The sequence below is a fragment of the Monodon monoceros genome, unplaced genomic scaffold (genome assembly GCF_005190385.1).
Source record: "Monodon monoceros isolate NGI ecotype Baffin Bay Population unplaced genomic scaffold, NGI_Narwhal_1 Super_Scaffold_22, whole genome shotgun sequence".
Lineage (NCBI taxonomy): Eukaryota > Metazoa > Chordata > Mammalia > Artiodactyla > Monodontidae > Monodon > Monodon monoceros.
Window position 1 is genome coordinate 22,942,616 of NW_021703779.1, and position 20,223 is coordinate 22,962,838.

General features: G+C 38.8%; 1 non-coding gene across 1 annotated transcript; it reads right to left on the reverse strand.

Moving 5' to 3' along the window:
• Positions 1 to 2,206: 2,206 nt before the first annotated feature.
• LOC114906649 lies at positions 2,207 to 2,340 on the reverse strand. Its single transcript, XR_003796467.1, has one exon. It is a non-coding gene; the product is annotated as a U8 small nucleolar RNA (small nucleolar RNA).
• Positions 2,341 to 20,223: the final 17,883 nt, after the last annotated feature.

Sequence of the window (20,223 nt, forward strand, 5' to 3'; positions counted from 1 at the left end):
TGAGTTTACGAAAGCCTCCCTCATAAGTTGAAGATGAGAAAAGACCATGGAATTCACTGTCTAACAAACATCTACTGAGGCTGAATTCCTCAGAACTCACAGTCGTTCTAGGAGGGGAAAAATGTCAGGGGTTTACTGACAGATACCCTGTCTTTGAACAAATGTGTCCTACACGTTCAGTCCAATCCGCTTGTATTTAGAAAGGCTCATGTGACTACACAGACACTGAAATATGAACAATGTCTGTCACCTCCAGGCCAAGGAATTTGAAAGCCAGTATGCCACTTCCATGCTTTCTATTCCATTCAGCAGCAAACATGGAGATCGCTTGTTGAAAAGTGGAACCGCCAATGGGAGCAGACTGGATCCCTGGGTCATCTGACAGTGGAGACCCCTGCCTACCCACATTGGACTTTATGTGTATAAGAAATAAATTTCTGTTGCTTTAAGCCATTGTGGGTCTGCAGGTTTTATCTGTTGCATCAGTTACTTTATCTGATTAATGCATACCTACTATTTTTAAAAAATTTTTTTTTTGGTTGCATTGGGTCTTCGTTGCTACCTGTGGGCTTTCTCTAGTTGTGGTGAGCGGGGACTACTCTTCGTTGCGGTGAGCGGGCTTCTCATCGCGGTGGCTTCTCTTATTACGGAGCATGGGCTCTAGGCAGGCAGGCTTCAGTAGTTGCGGTGCGTGGGCTAAGTAGCTGTGGCTTGCGGGCTCTAGAGCGCAGGCTCAGCACTTGTGGCGCACGAGCTTAGTTGCTCCGCGGCATGTGGGATCTTCCTGGACCAGGGATTGAACCCGTGTCCCCTGCACTGGTAGGCAGATTCTTAACCACTGTGCCACCAGGGAAGTCCCACATACCTACTATTTTTGTGGTTAGATGTATTTAAATAGTGTAATTACAAAGGTAATAGTACATATATTTTTGCTGCAAAAAATTCTTACAGATAGATTACAATCTCCCCCTTCCCTCAAAATCCAGCCCCTGCCTCAGAGGCAACCACAATTAACAAACTGATGTGTGTCATTTTAAAGCTGACCTGAGGGTTTTTCATATGTAGATGTGCTATAAAAATATATTGAACTTAACATGTGTGATTAACAATGTACATATTGTTCTGCCTCTTGACCCTGTCACTTAACAAAATGAATGCAGAATATTTCCATGACAGCACACATAGATCCACCACACTCATTTAACAACTAAGATCCTTTTTCTTTAAAAAAAAACATGTTTATTGAGATATATTTGATATAAAAAATTGCACATATTTAATACATACAATTTGATGAGTTTGGACATATGTATACACCTGTGAAATCATCACCACAGTCAACGTAACAGACATATCCATCACCTCCAAAAGTTTCCTCGTGTCCCTTTGGTTTTTTCTTTCATGGTGAAAACACTTAACATGAGATCTATGCTCTTTTAAAAATTTTCAGTATTGTTAACTATAGGCACCATGCTGTACAGCAGATCTTGAGAACTAATTCATCTTGCATATCTGAACCTTTATAACAATTGAACAACTCCTCATTTCCCCCTCACCCCAGCCCCTGGTAACTCAGTTGATTCTCTCCTTCTATGAGTTTGATGATTTTAGGTACCTCACTTAATCAGAACCATTTGTCCTTCTGTGACTGGCTTATTTCACTTAACATAATGTCCTTCAAGTCCATCATATTGTTGCAAATGGCAGGATTTCCTCTTTTAAGGCTGAATAATATTCCATTGTGTGTGTGTGTCCGTGTGTGTTTGTGTATGAATCACATTTTCTTTCTTCGCTTATCTTTGATGGACGTTTGGGTTGTTTCCATATCTTGGCTGTTGTGAGTAGTGCTGCAAGTAACATGAGAATGCAGACATCTCTTACAGATCCTGATTTCCATTCTTTTGAATACATACCCAGAAATGAGATTGCTGGATTATATGGTAGTTCTACTTTTAATTTTTTGAGAAACTTCCATACTATTTTCTATAGTGGCTATACCATTTTACATTCCCACCAACAGTGTACAAGGGTTTGATTTCTTCACATGCTAGCCAACACTTAATTATGCTTTTTTAAAATTATAACCTTCCTAACTGGTGTGAAATGATATCTCACTGTGGTTTTGATTTTCATTTTCTTGATAATTAGTGATGTTGAGCATCTTTTCGTACCTTTTGGCCATTCGAAGGAAAGATCTTCAGGAAGAATAAGATAGGAGCAATCAGAGTGTTGCAAGTCTTGATTACACACAGATGTTAATCATGTATCATAAGAACGCCAATCATCATATTCCAAACTGCCCTCCAAGAAAAAGACACGTAAGGATTACCCTACTTATTATGTTTGTGTGATAATTAATTATTCTCCTCCTAATGGACATAAAAATTGTTCCCCATTTGTTGCTATGAGTAATAGGACTGAAATCAACATCTTTGAACATGAAATCTTAGACAAATGTGCATGCTTTCTCACAGGAAAGACACAGAAAAGTGCAAACTTGATTAAAGTGGGCAGAGTGTTAAGACTGAAATTTTTTACAAATATTGCTGAACTTCTGTTCCAAAGATGCCATACCAATTTACAGTCTTTCAGATTCACGTGTGTGAATGCCTTACATTCTCACAGGCATTTTATTTCATCAGTCTTTTAAATTTTGGCCAAACTTTCAGATGAAAGATACTGTCTTGTTATTTTATTTCCTTATTTTCAAATAGGTTGAGTATAAAATTAAACTTTTACCCATATGGAGCTGGATTTCTGCATTAATGTCTTGAGTACCAGGATTCTTCTAGGCATACTTTACATTCTGAAATATCAAGACATCCCTCCTTTACTTTGAAAAGCAAGGACTTGATGAGTATGATCGGTTGTTGGGCAAGAGAACCAGGCAGGACACCATTAACTAGTGAAGATCTGAGATCAGAGCAATTACCAGAGTTCATGAGAGAGACCACATGAAAAACCTCATCTAGAGAGCCCATGGTAGGCTGGCAGTCAGCATTCTGGATTTAGAGTTCAGCATAAGGTAGAGAAAGGACTATAAGGAGAGAAAGGTGGAGAATCTGGGTAGAGGGTCCAAGATAACTTCTGATAATAAGCTTGGGAAAACTCTCAATTACCACCAGCAGCTAGAAGTTGAGAGGTCTGGGTGGGCAGATCTACTGGATGAAAGGACTAGAGGCATGCCAAACACCTCACCTACCTTAGAATCCTCTGTGCCTACCATCAGGCAGAGTATAGGTAGCTTTTCTGTGTCACCCAGTGATGCTAGATGCTGGGAGAGCTACATCTCTTGGCTATTCTGGTGGTTCACTGCATCCCTGCCAGTGTTCCTGGCTGGGAGCTGTGTTGATGGCTGCTGCAATCTGATATTTTTACCCTGTGTACAGTGCCTCCTCCACTGAGTTTGGGGCAGTATGAGTGGGCAGGCTTGGGAAGTGATGACAGTTGAGACAGGCCAGGAAAACCAGTGAGTAGTGGAAGGGGACCTAAAACTGCAGAGAGGGAGAAATTGAGGGGAGATGTCCTGAGGCTAATTACCTCAATGATTCTGCAGATAAAGGGCTGAGTGTGGACATGTCTGGAAAAGATCATCTAGATGACATCCCCAGCTCATGGTTCCTGAGTTTTGTTTTCCTTAAAAAATTCTTTTCAGTTCTATTTCTTCTCAATAGCTGTGTAAAATAGCTATACCTATTTCTTGATTTAACAACGGTGACATTGTGATTTATTTATTTTAAATGTTCAAAACAAATTTTAATTTTTTATACATAAAAATTTCATTCAAATCTGACCACACTAAATATTGGCAAACATCATGAACAATAAACAGGAAACATAAACACAAATGAATAATAAACATAGGAACACATTAAACATGAAAAAATGTTATTTTTCACCTATCAAAAACTAGAAAAATTAAAAAGCTAATTGTAATTATGTTACAGTATTCCCATGTATCCATATGACTGTTCTATTTTTTTGTGGTATCTTTGTCTAGTTTTGGTATCTGGGTGACGGTGGCCTCATAGAATGAGTTTGGGAGTGTTCCTTCCTCTGCAATTTTTTGGAATAGTTTCAGAAGGATAGGTGTTAACTCTTCCCTAAATGTTTGATAGAATTCACCTGTGAAGCCATCTGGTCCTGGACTGTTTGTTGGAAATTTTTAAATCACAGTTTAAATTTCAGTACTTGTGATTGGTCTGTTCATATTTTCTATTTCTTCCTGGTTCAGTCTTGGGAGATTGTACCTTTCTAAGAATTTGTCCATTTCTTCTAGGTTGTCCATTTTATTGGCATATAGTGCTTGTAGTAGTCTCTTACAATCCTTTGTATTTCTGTGGTGTCCATTATAACTTCTCCTTTTTCACTTCTAATTTTATTGATTTCATCCCTCTCCCTTTTTTTTCTTGATGAGTCTGGCTAAAGGTTTATCAATTTTGTTTGTCTTTTCAAAGAACCAGCTTTTAGTTTCATTAGTCTTTTCTATTGTTTTCTTCATCTCTATATCATTTATTTCTGCTCTGATCTTTATGATTCTTTCCTTCTACTAATTTTGGGTTTTGTTTGTTTTTCTTTCTCTAGTTGCTTTAGGTGTAAGGTTAGGTTGTTTATTTGAGATTTTTCTTGCTCCCTGAGGTAAGACTGTATTGCTATAAACTTCCCTCTTAAAATGGCTTCTGCTGCATCCCATAGGTTTTTTTTTTTTCTTTTTTTCTTTTTTTTGCGTTATGAGGGCCTCTCATTGTTGTGGCCTCTCCCATTGCGGAGCACAGGCTCCGGACACGCAGGCTCAGCAGCCATGGCTCACGGGCCCAGCTGCTCCGTGGTATGTGGGATCTTCCCGGACTGGGGCACGAACCCGTGTCCCCTGCATCGGCAGGCAGACTCTCAACCACTGCGCCACCAGAGAAGCCCCCCATAGGTTTTTGATTGTCATGTTTTCATTTTCACTTGTCTCTAGGTACTTTTTTAATTTCCTCTTTGATTTCTTCAGTGATCCATTGACTGTTTAGTAACGTATTGTTTAGCCTCCACATGTTTGTGATTTTTACAGTTTTTTTTTCTTGTAGTTGATTTCTAATCTCATAGCATTCTGGTCAGAAACGATGCTTCATATGATTTCAATTTTCTTAAATTTACTGAGGCTTGCTTTATGGCCCAGCAAGTGATCTATCCTGGAGAATGTTCCATGTGCACTTTAGAAGAATATGTATTCTGCTACTTTTGGATGGAATGTTCTACAAATATCAATTAAGTCCATCTGGCCTAATGTGTCATTTAAGGCCTGTGTTTCCTTATTGATTTTCTGTCTGGACGATCTGTCCATTGACATAAGTGGGGTGTTAAAGTCCCCCACTATTACTGTGTTTCTGTCAATTTCTCCTTTTATGGCTGCACATCTGAAACCTCTTTAGAGGTGAGCATTGGCCTTTATTATTATTGTTAATAGAACACAGTGTATGGGCTAGAAATAGAATAATGAATATCACAGTAAATCACACATAGGCTAGTATTTTTCAAGAAACTTTTGAGATTGTGTATATTTATGCATATATACATGTACACACATATACACTCATATACACTCATACTCACACACACACACACAGTTGGTAGCTGTTTCTGTGCGAGCACCCACGCAGAGACTTTCTAACCAAGAAGGTGACTTTGTTGGTGCAGTTCCTTTTGATCAGTTGTAAAATGACTGCCCATTACAAAGGCAAACATGCTGAAAAAGGTCAACAAAGGTCAGGGACCACTTCCTTGTGATCTTCTGGAAAGCCTCTGAACACATGGAGCTGGTCTTCTGCCTTAACTTGGTGGAAATGGAATCTACCAAGCACTTCTATGGCCTTGTCAGAAAACTGCATGTCACTAATGATGGGAGTTTGAATGGTGGCAGGGATTGCCCAAGACCAGTCTTCTGATGACTCTCCTTGGCACATCTTCATGAAAGGCAACTGCCCTACTAAGGAGGAGATCTAGGAATTCTTGAATATAATGGGGGTGTAGACTGGGAGGAAACACTTCATCTATGAGAGCCCAGGAAGCTTATCACTAAAGATTTGTGCAGGAAAAGTAACTGAAGTGCCAACAGGTAGCCAACAGAGATCCTCCATGCTATGAATTCCTGTGAGGTCCAAGAGCCCATGCTGAAACCAGCAAGATGAACGTCCTGCAGGTTTGGGCAAGGTCACTTATACAATACACAGTTCCTTCCCACACCAATATGAGGAAGCTTTTAGAAATGAGGAAGAGAGAGCCTGAGCAAGTTGTAGCAAGGGTTAGCACTACTGCCATGGACAGCACATGTTCCAGGGTCATGTCTAGTTTCTTCTCCTACCCACAATGAGTCTGAACTGCTTTCTTTAACTTGTGGTTGAAGAGAGCAGACAATGTTCCAACTAGTGGAGAACTGGTACTGGGCTGGAGGAAACAGCATATCATTTTGTCTTTCTGTTTTATGTGGTATTTTGGAGCTTTCCCTTCCTTCTTTCCTTCTTTTTTTAAATAATTTTTTCACTCTTTCTTAATTTCGTTCATTCTTTCTAATTAATTTCTAAATGCGTCTTTTAATAGAAGATTTAAATAGCTTCAGAATATAAGTTTATTAATCAAATCTTTGGTTATATACTTATTGCTACGTATCAGGTTTAAGAGTAGGAGCTATGTAATTTGGAAAACAAATTGGTAAATCTTCCATCTTATTTTATGATATAGAATAGGATATCATGGCATTGAGTAGGTGTTTCTTTGGAAATATGAAAGAACTCAGTAGTAAAACTGTTGGGGGTTTAAGAAACAGGTAATGTGAAGATGGTTGACTGATGGCTTTCCTAATACATTCAGTCCATCATTTTCTAAAATTAAAAGATGCATACATGAATTTACTTAACTAATCCAAGAATGTAGGAGAAATTAAAACTTAAATTAGCACGTTCATTGACTCATTTATTCTCTAAACATTAACTGAACATGTGCTCTTTGGAAAACACCTTGATATTCTTGGGGATGTTAGGGATTTTGTGTCTAGGAGCAGTTAGAAATTATATCATGTTAGCCCAATTAAAAAGGAGTGAAGGGTGGGAGCCCAGGTGAGAGCTGTTAGGTGTAAAAGCCCTGAGGCAAATCCATTTGGACATTTGGGAAACTGCAGTTTTTCAGTGGAAAGGAAGTTTTAAGCTTAGCTATATGGTGGGTGAGGTAAGGATATGGGAGACCCTCAGATAGTATGTCTCAAAGTTGAGAGACTAAAGCCTAAAATGTAAAATGGCTCTTAGCAGTTACTCTTTAATCCTGGATAAATTAGAAAGAAACTTTCCACTGGGGGAGGCACGGTAGGTGTTTCAAGTACTAGTCCCAGTGCATTTGATCACAGCCTGCAAAGTAACTGTTTTACATTCTCAACTACAAACACATGCTGTCTTCCATAAAAAAAGAAGGATGACTCACAAGATGGAGGTGATAACCAGAGGAATTTTTCCCAGGCTTTGAAATCTAATCAAGGAACTGAAACATTTGTCCATTGGTATTTCAGAACTGATACTGTCCAGTGACTCTTATACTTCCCATTTTCTTCTTTCTAAACAGGAATGTCTATAGATGTTACCCTACTGCTATCTCTCCATTGTACATTGGATTTGTCAGGACAGATGACTTGTCTTTTTATCTTATATGTCCATAAATAGAGATCTATTGTGCCCAGCTGGTTTGCTTAATGAACTCCCCCCCCCAGAGCCTCATCATCTGCAGTCGGACCTGATTTAGATGATGAGACTTGGATTTTAAGTTGATTTTGTAATGAGGCAAGACTTCTGGGGATCTTGGGTGAGGGTGAATGAATTCTGTGTAAGGTGGGGACTTGAAATATTAAGGCCTGGAGGGTAAACTGTGGCAGACAGAACCTCAGGGGGCCCCCGTGATCCCCACCTCCTGGTGGTCATGCCTTTGTGTATTCATTGTGGGTAGGGCCCGTGACTTGCTTCTAACCAATATATTATGACAAAGGTGATGAGATGTCACCCCTATGATGACATTATATGTGTTTTGGAAATAATTAGAAACAAACCATCCTGCTGACTCAAAAATGCCTCTCTACAAGCTATGTGTAAAATATAAAACAAATCTAGACTATTAAGGAGAGATCTTTCTTGAAAAAGGATTATTACAAGGGTAGAAAGGGACTTCTAAAACAGGGCGAGGGCACCTATTGCAATAGAGAAAAGCTGTGACCATAAGATCTGCAAGGATCTCAAGCATTAAGCAAAAAGGGATTCTCTTTTGTAGACAGGAGTAAACAATGCTAGAAAGAACTCGGTGTGGGGAAAGGGGATGAAGGGGTAGTGTGATTGGATACTAAATCAGAGAATGTTTTACCCTGAGGACAGCTGATTCTCAAGAGGGGAGGCCAAAATTCAGGGGCCTGGAGGAAGAAAAGAAGCTTAACCAAAGTTTGGCTAACAAGCATTTTGTTTCAACTGATCATTTATGAGACAAAAAGTGGTATTTTTGAGGATCTGTATCTGGCCTTGTCATAGGTAAACAAAGGAAAATCCATGAGTCTTATTTAAATTATATGGGGAAGAATGGTTCTTTGAGGTAAGCTATTTCCTGGAACACAAAGTGGGGGGGAATCTCGTAACCTACACTGTTTGCCAGAATCACAGGGCTCAGGTAAAATTGAATGTTATACAGGAAAGAAAATAATTTTATCATTAAATAAGCATTAAACTGTGATATGATGTGCATCACAGGCAAGCAACTAAAGAGATAGCAAAGTTAACTAGAAATCTCACCCTTTTATACAGCCAAGCAGATACAGCCCGTTACATCCATGTTCTCAAGATAAAAGATAGCTAGTCCTCAAGTAAGAGGACTTGGTATCACCATTTGCCAGACACAATTCTTCCTAAATGCAATGGTAATTGGGGTGGCCCTCTGTGTTAGACTTTATCCAAAGGAAAACATTCCTGGGTTATAAAATTGGCAAGAATATTTAAAAGACAAAGGTTTTATATTTACAGGTTTTCTAAAGTAAATGCTCTAAAAATAAAGGAAGTCGCATTCCTTTTTTTGGACACCAAAAGAATTAAATTTTTTTAATTTTTAATTTGTATTTATCTTTACAGTACCCTCCCTTTGTTGCTGCAAAATAGTTAACACTACTGTTTTAAAATTTATTTCCACTGCCAATTCTACCTTTCTCTGAGCAAATTACAGCCATCTAAATAACCAACAAGTCTGTGGTAAATTACAAAGCAATGCAAGTACAGAAATAAAGTAGGATGGGTTGAAAAATTCAGTACATTATTTGCCTTGGGGAGAAAACCTTTAAATATATCAGACCAATGGTGAATGGTTAAAGCAAATTCTTGATTAGCAATGTGCAAAAGTTCTTCATCGTACATTAATTTTACAAACTGTTGTGATGCTTTATTGCTCAAACTTACAAATGAGTAACTATTTGAGTATTATTTAGTAGTCCCTTATAAAATATTATAGTACCCAATCCAAGCCTAAGGGAGAGCATAACTCTAGAGTCTCATCATCTAAAATTTTAACTAGGAGTTTTTCTTACATGGGCCAATAAATTTCTCCTGAGTTTCCCTTAATTACATAAGTAACATAACATTTACATAATGACTTAAAGTTCTTTCAATAAGTGCTCCATCTCACCAAATAATTTTTCCCAAATGTGAAACACAAAGACAGTTGGCCATTATCTAGTATCAATATCTTATTACAAGGCACCTGTTGAAGGGTAGAGTTTGAACTTGCAGTGTTTAATGTACATGACTCTAGTTGTTTTAAGCCTTGAGGACAAACCCAAGCTCTTTTTTGGCATCGGTCCAAATCAGTAATTATATTATTATAGCAGTCAATTAAACCTCCACAAATAATGACCTTGTTTATCTCTATATATTGGGACTGGAGAGGACCTGCATCCCAAGGTTAATGGAGTGACACTAGACCTGTCCTCTGAAGTCTCTATCTGTAAATAACAGATTTGTTTGTCTATTAGTTAGATGCTTTGCTTTTTTATACCATCTTTCGGGATAGTCATAGTCCCAATACCTAATTGTTGCCTTAACTATGAATAGTTCTGTAATTTTGAACAAGTGATTATACAATATCTTGGAGTGAGTGTCTCTGAGAGCTTTGTGGGATTGTTGTTGTTCCAGCATGAAACAGTCCAAGCAGTATATTTCCATATTTTAACAAGAAACCTGTTTTTTTTCCCTAGTAAAACATGATTCTTAAAGTATTTGATAGCTACTACTGTGAACAGGACAGCAAGGTGGTCTGTGAGAATAGTAAGTTTGCTAGAATGCCTCCTTTCAGTTGAATTAAGTATCAACTTCAGTTACTCTAGAAAACTTAAGTTTCAAATCCTCTAGGGAATCACAGTCCTAGTCCTTCTGTGGTGCTGGCTTCACATGGGAAGTATGAATCTGAGTTTATCCTTTTTAGATTCCACATATAAGTGATATAATACAGTATTTGCCTTTCTCTGACTTATTTTACTTAACATAGTGTCCCCAACATCCATCCAAGTTGTTGCAAATGATAGAATTTCCTTCATTCTCATGGCTGAATAATATTCCATTGTATATATGTACTACATCTTCTTTATTCATCCGTGATGGACACTTAGGTTGTTTCTATATCTTGGCTATTGTGAATAATGCTTCAATAAACACAGGAGTGCAGACATCTTTTCAATATCCTGTTTTCATTTCCTTTAGATATATATCCAGAAGTGGGATTGCTGTATGATATGGTAGTTCTATTTTATTAGAAAAGAAAAAGAATAGCCAAAGCAATCTTAAGAAAGAAGAACAAAGCCAGAGGCATTACACTTCTGAATTTCTAACTATAATACAAAGCTATAGTCATCAAAACAGTATGGTGTTGGCATAAGAATAGACACATAGACCAATGGAACAGAATCAAGAACCCTGAAATAAACCCCCACATATATGATTAACTAACATTTGACAAGGGTGCCAAGAATACCCAATGGGGGAAAGGAATGTCTCTGCAAAAAAAGGTGTTGGGAAAACTGGATAACTACATGCAGAGGAATGAGGGTGGACCCCTATTTTATACCACTCACAAAAATGAACTCAAAAGGGAGTAAAAACTTAAATTTAAAACCTGAAACTGTAAAACTCCTGGAAGAAAACAGGGCTCCTTCACATTGATCTATGCAGTGATTTCCTGGATATGACAGCAAAGCACAAGCAACAAAAGCAAAAATGAATGAGTCTCCCATGTTTGAAGAGCAAATTTTACAGCTCTATCAGCAAAATTATTACCTTTAGAAACTTCATCCTTCTGCCCTGTGTGAGTTCTACCATGAATTACTGATATCTGAGCGGGCAGTTGTAAAGCCTTTAACAAATCAGCTATAACTTTTCCATGAGAAAATTTAGTTCTTATCGAAGTAAAAAATCCCCTATTATTCCAAATTTACCCTGTGGCATGGCAGAACCAAACATTGATTAGTAGCATATGTATCCATTTTAAGTCTAGGACCAAGAATTGTAGCTCTAGGAACTGTTATCTCGTCTGCTTGTGCAGACCTAACTCTGGACAAAACATGGGCTTCCAAGATTTCATTTCACCACCCCACAGGAAGCCTTAAGTCAGCCACTTTTATCTCAAGTACATGACCCAACAGTAAACATTATCAAATCTGCATTTTAAACAGAAATGTCAAATAAATCATGCCAGGTTTTTCAAAATTTAGACTCCAAAGCTGTGGGGAGAGAGAGGCTGTAGCCAATTTCAATTATTCAAAAGCCTCTTCAGACTCTAGGGACAAAAACCTGAGGATCTAGAGAATAACGTGCAACTGCTGTGCCAGAAGTTATGACTGCCCTGTAAAAACCTAGAATCCACTGTCTACAATTGCAAAATTGGCTGGCTCCTCGATTTTAACACTTTGCCACTTTCAGCTGACAACAGATGTTGTATTTTCCCTCAGTTTGGTAATACTGCACTTTGCCTAGGGCGGCCTTATGGCCCTGTGAAGAGAGGAATTGTAACAAAGTTTCAGCTTTGTATTGCTCTTTAGTTTCTGAATCCACCAGCAAATCATCTACATATTGCATGATTGTCCCTCTACTAGTGGCACAAATTTCTCTACATTTTCCTGTAAATGGCTAGAGAAAACAGTAGGAGTCCCCAGAGCTCTGAGGAATCCTTTGCCATAAATACTGTACTCTTTTGTAAGCAAACACAAACAAGAATATAGATTTGTGTGCTAGAGGAACAGAGAGGGAGAAAAAAAAATCAGAATGCAGATCAACTACAGAGAAAAAAACACTACAGATATTGGTACTGAAGTCACAAGTGAGAATAGTTGGAGGCTTAGGGACTATAGGGGTTATTGGAACAACAGATTTACTTACTTCTCTAAGACCTTGTACAAAATGATGTAGTGGTCAAAGATCTTCATTAAAATATACCTTCCTTCTTTACTGTAAGTATGGGAGTATTACAGGGCAAGTACTGTTTTCATTTTTTATTATCTCCCTTTTTCTCTAATTCTTTTATAACCAGTTTTATTCCTTACCAGTGAGCTCTCAACAAAGGATATTGTTTTATGCATAGCCATGACATCCCTTTGGTGAGCTATTTTTATTGGTTCTATACCTCAAATTAAACCAGTATCATTATTCCCTAGGGCCCAAAGTGATGCATAGATTTGTTTTAGCTTGGGGTGCTTTTCCAGCATGGTATGACACTGCCACTTTCTGCCGTTCCCCATTTCATTCAGAAGGCACAATGAACCCAATCAGGTGCTTTTCTCCCCCTAGGGTACTGCACAGACATTCTGTCCAGTGTATAGAATGTGGTAACCTTTCATTTCCAAGGCATGTCTCTCTCCAGTGGGTTTACAGGAGGATCAAGAGAAACTAAGAAAAAAGAAAAAAAAAAGAAGAAAAAACAACAAAAAAAGAGAAAGTCAGAAAGGATTTTCCTTAGTCATAGGCCCTATCTGTATGGGAACCATGGATGAAAAGGGACAAGAAGAAGGCTGACCCAAAATACCAGAAATCTGTATTGATCTATCACCAAATAAAAAGCAAAAAATCCCCGAGGAAATTTCAGAATAAGTAGCACCAGTATCACCAATTCCCACCCCCAAGATTCCAATATCTGTCCATTTTTAGCCATTTTGCCAGTTATTCCCTAGTCTTCCTGGGCTTTCCTGATTTCCTGCTTCCTGCAACTTCTGCATTTGGAGTTTCTCTTTACAGTTCCTTTTCCAATGTCCCGGCTTCTTGTAAGAATGACATACAGTCTCCCTTCTTTACTCCCTTCACAAGTTGTCCAGAGTAGGGGTTATTCCTCTACTAAATAGTTTTAACTAAGCAGCTAACACAACAATTTTTAATTTTTTCTTTCCTTCTTTGTCCTTCTTTCGATTGTCAGAAAACAACACAGCTGCTGCTAAGATTTGAGTAACAATCTGTCCTTGTCATCCTACCTCCTTCTGCCTAACTTGAATGTGGATACTCATCAAGAGAGCCCAGACAAGTGTGCTTAGGGCCAGAGAGTGATTTTGATCTGCCTTTGGCCCTGAGCCAATAAATTTTGAGACCGCCTTAGCAAATAGCCAACTGAAATCAGTTGGGGGGACTCACTGGTTTTCTGGTTACACCTCTGAAACTTCTCTCAGCTCACCTTTAGCAGAAATGCTTCAAGCATGGCTATTAGCAACCCTTCTTGCAGGTCTTTAATGCCCTTGGTTCTTCCACACTTGTGGCAGGGGGGGCAGTGGCTTCCTTTGGCCACCATACACCTTGATGCGGTAGTTTTCTGGACTCTGACATGCTTGTTCCACCAAACTCGCCAAGCCAGCTAGTTGTAAAATTCCACACAGCAGCCAGTGCACATCCCCATGTGTGGGGCTGTGAACTGAAAACACACTGCAAAGTATTTCTAGGGTACAGTGAAAAAAAGCCTTTAAATGAGTCACATCAGCTCGTTGGAAAGGCAAGTGAATTACCTTGGAGGCCTGGGCAGCTCCTCAATGCTGTCATCGGCATTGCTGGTGATCCAAATAGGAAGAGCTTGTTGTTCTCATACTGAAACAAGAAAAATGTAAATTATATGGTCTTTTGGCTAATCTTCCCATGTTGACCTTTATCAGCTTAACATCTTTTTCTGTTTGCTTTGTTTCAAGTGCCTAGTGGAATTACTCTCCATCCTGTTGCCTTCATATGGGGACAGAATCTTTTATCCACATTCTCAATTATTCCATGATCATGTTGCTTTATCATTTCTGCTTTCCTTCCTACCTACCTGGTGTGGGGATGATATGGGAATCTTGTAGGTGAACCTGGGCATGAAAACATGAAGTGGACTCAGGCTACGGCATGAGGTACACAAACCTGTGTCCTCAAACAGGGCAGGTAATTCATTAGCAGTTAACAAACTTATGCCTTAGTCCCTCTGTGCAAGGAAATCACTAACGAAGGGAGCCACACATCCAAAAGATCACTGCCTCCTCCTCTCCAGAAATTGATTTGAGTTAGGGAAAGATAAAGAGAAGCAGGGGAGGGACTTCCCTGGTGGTCCGGTGGTTAAGAATCCACCTGCCAATGCAGGGGACACAGGTTAAACCCCTGATTGGAGAACTAAGATCCCACATGCCACTAAGATCCCATGCACTGCAACTACTGAGCCCACGTGCTCTGGAGCCTGTGCGCCACAACTAGAGAAAAGCCCGGAGGCTGCAACTAGAGAAGCCCACGCACCACAACGAAGATCCCATGAACTGCAACGAAAGATCCTGCGTGCTGCAACTAAGACCTGACGCAGCCAAATAATAAAAACAAAAAAAGAGAGGGCTTCCCTGGTGGTGCAGTGGTTGAGAGTCCGCCTGCCGATGCAGGGGACACGGGTTCGTGCCCCGGTCTGGGAGGATCCCACATGCCGTGGAGCGGCTGGGCCCGTGAGCCATGGCCGCTGAGCCTGTGCATCCGGAGCCTGTGCTCCGCAACGGGAGAGGCCACAACAGTGAGACGCCCGCGTACCGCAAAAAAAGAGAGCGAGAGAGAGAAGCAGGGGAACAGAGAGAGTTGGGACATCAGGGAAAGGAGGAGGGTTCTGTGACAGAGACAGTGCCTATAATTCTCTAATTTCCTCCATTTTTCTCAGGTTTTCCTCCTGGCTATCCAACTTATATTTAATTTTCCTGTAGGAATGATATTAATCCCATAAATACTAATAATTCATTTGGTTGAGATGAGGCCCTTCTGAGAACCTCTGAAAATATGTTACTTTATCCAAATTAAAGGAAGCATCCTCATGCCACTGCAAGACTAGATTCTTACAGGTATACCATCTCTAATGTGACAGAGCTAGTACCTAGTAAAGAGAAAGAAGTGGCTTCCCATATTTTTCCATCATCAAAGCTGATGGTGATCCTGATGGGATTTTAGAGCCCATATTACCATGCATATTTTATAGTAAAATCTTGAATTTGACGAGGTTGGTTTTTCTGACAAATAATCCAAAAGGGCACAGAGCTAGAAGGAAGACTATCATTTAAATCTCTTACCTGTTGTGTATCTACAGAACTTCTGCTGATTCACTTGATTCAGGAACTTACAGAAGTCTTGTCCTCATTGCCAGATTTCTTGGGGTAATTTATTAGAAACAAACTCTCCTGCCAACTAACAAATGCCTTTCTGCAAAATATAGGAAATAAAGAAAACAGTTTTATTATTTAATAAGAATTAAACCAGAATGTGACACTCATCACAGGCAATCTGCTACAAAGATTGTGAAGACAGAAAGACAGCTCACCCTTTTATACCACCAAACAAATACAACCCATTACAGCCATGTTCTCAAGATAAGGATAACTGTTCCTCAAGTAAGAGGACCTGACAGCTCCATGTATTACACATACTTCATCCTAAATTTATCTGGTAATTGGGGCTGCCCTCTTTGTTAGATAATTGCCTTTATCCAAAGGAAAAATAAACTTATACCTTTGTGAAAGGAGGCAGTTTTTTTTACAACTTGGAGGCAGGTCAAAGTTAAACTCTTATGGAGTCTAGGAGATGGGGTGTTAACTTCCTTGATATTTATATTTCAAAGAGGTGGCTCCCAGTTACTTGAGAAAAACATTCCTGGGTTGTAAAACTGGCGAGAGGCTTATTTAGCTTTTAAAAGATTTACATAGATATCAATGAGGCAGAGAAAGAATTTACAAGTTTTTTAAGGTACATGCTCTAAAAAACAGGGGAGTGGGGGGAGTTTCGTTTCTTTTTTGCCCTGGGGAAAAAAAAATTTCTTATTTTATTTTTATTGAGGTATAATTGACATATAACATTTTATTAGTTTCAGGTGTACAACATAATGATTTAATATTTCTACTTCTTCCTTATTTTAAATTTGTATTTGCCCTTATGTATGTCAAAGGGGAGATGGTACTTCCCTGATTGCGGACATTATATAAAACTCCATTTTGCTAGCAGAAATGCTCTTGCTATGCTGGTGATCTTGAAGAAAAGATCTGTCATGTTGGACAGGTCTTTGGAGACCTATGGAAATGGCCAGTATGGAATGAGCCATGTGTCATGGAATTGCAGGCTGTGTTTAGGAACTGAGGCTGGCCTCTAAGCAACAGCCAGCAACAAAAAAAACCCAACATTTCTTAGCACCATTGCCAACAAAGTGAGTCAGCTGGGATTTTTCTGTAATTGAGCCTTTAGATAAGAACATAGCTCAACTGACATGTTGATTGCAGCTAGGTGAGACTCTAAAGCAGAGACCACAGTTGAGTTCTACCTGGACTTCTTACACACAGAAACTGTGAGATAATAAATTTGTGTTCATTTATGTTAAATTGGCACTAATTTGCTATGTAGCAGCAGTAGAAAATGGATACAAGAAGAATACTCTACTATACTGACCTAGCTATTAACCCTTTCTTTTGGCCTTTCTTCATTCCTTACGTACCAAGTTTCCAAGCCTAAAGTGGTTACCTGGTAACAGTTAGAAAAAGGTTCATGAAACATTTGAGTAAGTAGGAGTTGTTCACTCCTGTCAGAGTTGAGGGTAGCTGGAAGGAAGTATGTAGAGCTGAAGTGAAGGCAGGCCTTGTTCTGGGCTGAGATGTACCTATGAGATAACCAGGTTAGTCCCCATCCTCCTCCAGTTCCCCTCAGCTTATGACCCTGTGGATTTATTTCTGGGTGACTTATTCCACATTTCGGGATAGACTGTCAGCCTAAAGTCTTTCCCACTGGAGCTCCAAATACCATTCAGATGATGGAAAGTCCTCTTTTACACATTTGCAGGGCATAACTTGCCCTGAGTGGTGTTAGTTCACTTGCTAGAGAAGCAGGCTCTCACAATGAGATTGTGCAAAGCTGCCTGCCCGTTGTGGAATCAGGGTCACTCCCTGCTTCCCAACCTCTCTCCACCCAGAGTAGCCCTGACAACAACAAGGGAAAGAAATGTCTCCCTTGTACCATTAAGTACTCTAAACCCCAGTGTAAGCCTCTACAAAAGAGTCTCCCTGATAAAGAGCAGAATCTGCAGGATACCTCCACATGGGCAAAAGAAAAAAAAAAAAAAAAAAGGGAGTGGGGGAGAGGCCCTGGCTCCCAATTTCCTCACCCCACAGCAGGAGCACTCATTCTGGTGGAGAAGAAGGTGAGACACTGCCCCCATCACAGGTGGACAAGCTGGGACTGCCTCTGAGTCACTAATGTCTTCTTGGTTCTCTTCAGTGTGTCTATAATCAGCACTATATCCCCTGGTCACTATGTCTATAACACTACTGTCCAGGTTATGCTTCCTCAAAGTCTAGTGATTGACAGGTCAGTGGACAGACTGGAGTAGAGGTAGATGGAATGAACAGATCATTGGCCCAGGTAGCTTTCTCCCAAGCCTGTGCTAAATCCCCATGCACTTTTCTTTGAAAGTGAAAGCCCGAGATGGTATCCAGGCCAACTAAGCGGGGGACAAGGGGACTGAAGGAGCTGCCATTTCTCAGAAGGAGCTGACATTTCTTCTTCTTCTTCAGCTCACATCATTCCCAGTCCTTCTGTTACTCAGTTGACTGATGTCCCCTTTTCCTTTCAGCCCTTTCCTTCCAGATGCCCTAGTTGAACAATGCTGGTATCTCTCTAGTTGATAGAAAATACAAAGTTTTTTTGCTCTCCTCAACTGGATGCAACTTTGAAAATTACCATAATATATATAAAAGAAGGTTTTTAGTAGCCACCAAAATTGAATTTTGGGTCTAGTGTGAGGGAGTGTTCCAGTTGCATTATTTTTCAATTTGGATATACAGTTGTTCCATTAACACACCTTAGTAAAAAAAGTGTTCTTTCTCCGCTTCTCTGCAATGGCAGTTTTAATAATCAAAGGTCCATGTATAAGTGGGTGTTTTAGGACATTCTATTCAGTTCTATTGGTCTATTTGCTTATATCGATACTTATAACACAAATTTTTAATTACTGTAGTATTTTTTAAAAAAGTAATTCTTAACATCTAGTAGAGTAAGTCCTCATATTTGTTTTCTTTATCAAGAGCATATTGACTCTTCTTGGCCATTTGCAAATAAATTTAAAGTTTAGAATAAGCTATCAAGCTTCACATACAAAACCTCTTGAGTTTCTCTTGGGAGGACTGGGTATTACCATACACGACAGATTAAAATTGGGGAGAATTAACATGTTTACAATATTGAATGCTCCTCTCCATGAATATATGATAATTCCCTATTTAAGTTTTTGTTAATTTCTCTATTAATAGCTATATATTTAAAATTTTTTATTATATATATTTTTATATGAGGCATGTGTATTTTATTTAGTAATTTACAAGTTATATTTTGTTTAATTTCATGGTCACATGTTTGTTGCTGCAGAAACAAAACGCATGTTTACATATTAACTTTATACCCACCAACTTTTAAACATAACTGTATTGATTTCATAGGTTGTTTTTATTTATTGTTCTTGTTTTCATAGATATCCTTTACTTTCAAAGATATCCTTTGCCTGGTAGCATAATTTCTTTTAACATGAATGAATAAGTTTTATAAAACACTACTCTGTATCAATTTAGATATGATTTTTCTCTCATTTAATCTGTCCACAAGGTATGCCAGCCGTGGATTTATTCTCCCTCAAATCGATTCCTCACTCTTCTGCTCTGCTCTTTAGTATAAAATGTCTGACTCTCATTTCTCATGCTCTGTGCTCTTCAACACCTGGATGCCAGCTCAGTTAAACCAAGGAGTGACAGCTGCAGAGTAGAGCCCAGGAGGATCAAAGTGCCCAGAATACTTCACCTTCTTCCTCTCTGAAGCAGGTGGTTTCCCTTCGATGGCCACATTATCTCCGTGGCTCCAACTTACCTCAGTAACAACACTTTTTCTCTTTGTTCCTCTAGCCTAGAGGCGGGAATGCCTTTTTAAGTTGCGAAGTATTGTTTTGCTCAATTCTCCCCAGTTGGCTTCTCAAGTAACCAATCTCCTACACTAAATTCTCCAAATTGTATAGAGTGATTTCTGTTTCCTGGATAACAGTTGACCAATTACAGATGACCAATTTTATTGATTTATTTTTTCATGTGAAAGCCTCCTTTCAGTCCTAAGAAAAACTTAACTCTGTCACATATGTGTGTATACACAAACACACAAATATATATTCAAAAACTCTAACAGTATAATGGAGAGATTTATTCAACTTTTAAAAATTTCAAGCACTACACACAAAACTCTACAGTATAACCTGTGAGAAATAGTCCAAGTGGTACTCGAATATTATAGCCTTAAATACATTTACCAGAAAAAAAATTTTTAAACATTCAAATGATTCAAGAGCTATAGAAACAATAGCACATTACATTCAAATAATTAGAAGGTAGGAAATAATGAAGATAAATGCAGAAATGATGAATTAGAAGGTAGTAAAGCCAACTTATGAAAGCCAGCTCTTTGAAAATATTTCCATAATACTTTCTGTAGTTATTATCAATTACAAAAGAAAGAAGCAGAAATAAGTGATATTAGTTCAATAAAATTCTATAAGATATACCTACAGAAGAGATTTAAAGGCTATAATAGAACACTATAAATACTTTTACCCTTACAACAGGATAACAAATGGTGGATAAGGAAAAAATTCTACCTAGAGAATTTTTTAGCTAATAATCACAAAGGAACGCTAGAGTTA